Below are 3,563 nucleotides of genomic sequence, written 5' to 3' on the forward strand. Positions count from 1 at the left end.
GGGAGCACAGTCTTAGCCACTGGATCACCAGGGAAATCCCTAAGATAATTCTTACTTAAAAACCTCTGATGCTCCTCTGCCTGCATTAGTTGTACCATAGACCAAACACGTGGGCAGAACCAGCTCATAATTTGCAGTTGTTGTTTTCGTTCACATTTCCTATAATTTGTGAGGGTCATTTAAGAAACCAAAAGTGGCTTCATGATTTGTGTACAATTCAAAATACATGTTTATATATCCATTGCTATATCTTTAATTACAAGGAAAATTAATTTTGAAAGTGTCTTCCTTGTTAATAATTGGTTGAGCAGAAGCCTCATATGTAAAAATTGTTCTTTTTTATCTGGTGGAATGATTTTTATATTTGATTTCTATTTCTAGGCTTGTGACCATTTGCCTCACAATGTTGTCATAGTTTTAAAAACCAGAGACTCTGAACTCCTCAAAGAATTCTAACTCCCTGCTATGTTTGACTGCCACGTGCATGTGTTTGCTTTTCCTTCGTAATAATTTACTGACAGTTTACTGCCTGAGTGTTGGCAATTCCTGTCCCAGTGCTCAGGCCGGAGTTAATAACTGTGCGGACATGCTCCGTGGATGGACAGAGTCTTAGTAGTGCCCCATACAGAGACCCTGCTCTCTTCTTGCGGCTGCCACAGCTCAGCTGCCAGTACGGGTCTTGTATTAGGATATGAACTAGTTTTATTATTTTCATAGTAGGGAAGCCACAGATACTATCTAAAGAAATGGATGATGAAGGATATCATAAAAGGTTGTAATTATAAAGGCAACTTATAAGAAGAAAATCCAAGATTTCTAAACATCAGAAGAGCCATGCATACAAAACTGGCTTCAGAAGAGAGAGAAATGGTAGAAACCAATTTGTATGGGAAAAAAGAGGAGTTGTCAAAGAGCTACCCTACCTCTTAACAAAGTGGCAGGACCAACCAGATAATTTGACAGAAAAAATTCTAACAAAGAATTCGTTCTTTTAAACAACAAATTATTCCAATTTTTTTTATTGTTCCAGAGCATAGAAAAAGAGGTCAAATTCTTTCTATGAAGGAAGTATATCACTAATACCCAAGCTTCATAATATTGTACACAAAAAAGAAAACTATAGATCAATATTATTTATTACCATGAATTAACCTCTATAAACAAAAAATTAGCAGTCAAAATTCAACATCATAAATAAGTGGGATACATTTCAGGATGCAAGGATGGTTTAATATTATGAGATCTATTTACATAATTAATCTTATAAGTAGATTTGAGGACTAAGATCAGATGATCATCTTCATAGATTGTAAAGGGATTTTAAACAACAAACATCCTTGATTTAAAAAAAAAATTTAATAACATACGAATAGATACTTCTTAAACATGAGGAAAAAAATCTATCCCAATTCAAAAGCCAACATCAGACTTAATAGTGAAATAGTGGAAGCATTTCCAATGAACTCTGCAACAAGACAAAGATGATCATTTCAATTTACTATAGCTTACAGAATATAATGGTCAAATCAAGTAGACAACCATAAATTAGAGGCATAAGAATTGGAAGAGAAGAAATATGGCAGGTGATATCGTTGGATATCTGAAAAACTGAAAAAAATCAACTGAAAAACTACTAACAAGCAGTAAGGGAATACAATAAACTAGTAGGGAACAAAATTAATGTGTAGAAATCAAGTTTTCTCAATATAAATGAGGTGATGGAAGAAAAGACTATTTACAATTGCAACAACAACAAAAAATTAAATACCTGAAAATAAAGACAATAAGAAATACTCAAGTTCTATGTAAAGAAAAAATTTTAAAACACTATCCAAAAGAAAACTTGAACAAGTAGAAATATTACATGCTCTTGGACAGGAATATGAAACATCATAAAAATGTCAGTTCTCCATAACTTAATTCAAAATTTTAATGTGTTCTTTTAGGCTTTTAAAAAATTAGATAAGTTGATTCTAAAGTTTATATAGAACAAGAAAGGAGCAAGAACAGTGATAAAAAGTGTGAAAAGGAAGAGCCACGGCAGGGAAGGAAGATCAGCAGTACCAGGACTAGTAAAAGATCTCATCAAATCTCAGCAATCAGCACAGTGTAATGCTGGCTTATACAAAGACAGACAGGCAGAAATAGTCACAAAATCATACATAGACACAATGTAATAAAGCTGGCATTCAAATCACTGGAAAAAATATGGACCACTAAATAAATGGTATTGGGACAAATGGGTAGCCACTTAAGACAAAATGAAGTTGAATCCATTCCTCATGCCTCACTGAGTTAACTTCAAAAGAATACAAAATTAAACTTTTGGGGAATTCCTGATGGCCTAGTTAGGATTCTGGGCTTTCACTGCCGTGGCCTGGGTTCAATCCCTGGTTGGGGAACTGAGATACAGCAAGACATGTGGCCAAAAAAAAAAAAAAGTTAACTTTTAAAAAACCTCAACAGTTTTAAAAGAAAAATGGGAAAATACCTTTCATCTTATAGTAAGGAACGTCTTTTTGTCACCCCAAACCCTGAAGCCATAAACAATTAATATCAACCATACAAAAAAAAAATACTCTGATGTTTAACATTATAAGCAAAGTTAAAGAATAAATAAGAAACTGGGAGAAATGTTTTCATATTAGATCACAAAAGAGTAATCTCTTTCGTATGTAAAGAGCCCTTAGGTGTCAATAAGTAAAGACCAGTTACACAATAGAAAAATGGCCAATTAAAAAAATGTAAATAAATCTTAAACATATGACACAAAAAATCCAAAGTTTGACAACAACATTCTCATGGCAAGTCTAGGGAAACAGGCACTTTAAAAGTTAGTGATGAGGGTGTACACTGACATAAGCTCTACAAAAAGCAGTCTTAAAATATCTATTTAAATTAAATAAACAGTTAATCAATCTGGTTTCGGTATTGACCATCGGGTGATGTCCATGTTTAGAGTCTTATCTTGTGCTGTTCAAAGAGGGTGTTTGCTATGACCAGTGCATTCTCTTGGCAAAACTCTGTTAGCCTTTGACCTGCTTCATTCTGTACTGTATACCTTCTTCATTCTGTACCTGCCTCTTGAGAAATCTGTATGCAGATCTGGAAGCAACAGTTAAAACTGGACATGGAACAACAGACTGGTTCCAAATAGGGAAAGGAGTATGTCAAGGCTGTATATTGTCACCCTGCTTACTTAACTTATATGCAGAGTACATCATGAGAAATGCTGGGCTGGATGAAGCACAAGCTGGAATCAAGATTGCTGGGAGAAATATCAATAACTTCAGATACGCAGACGACACCACCCTTACAGCAGAAAGCTAAGAAGAACTAGAGAGCTTCTTCATGCAAGTGAAAGTGGAGAGTGAAAAAGTTGGCTTAAAACTCACATTCAGAAAACTAAGATCATGGCATCTGGTCCCATCACTTCATGGCAAATAGATGGGGAAACAGTGCAAACAGTGTCAGACTTTATTTTGGGGGGCTCCAAAATCACTGCAGATGGTGATTGCAGCCATGAACTTTAAAGATGCTTACTCCTTGCAAGGAAAGTTATG

This window comes from Bison bison, unplaced genomic scaffold, assembly GCF_000754665.1.
Source record: "Bison bison bison isolate TAMUID 2011002044 unplaced genomic scaffold, Bison_UMD1.0 scf7180017864503, whole genome shotgun sequence".
Classification (NCBI taxonomy): domain Eukaryota; kingdom Metazoa; phylum Chordata; class Mammalia; order Artiodactyla; family Bovidae; genus Bison; species Bison bison.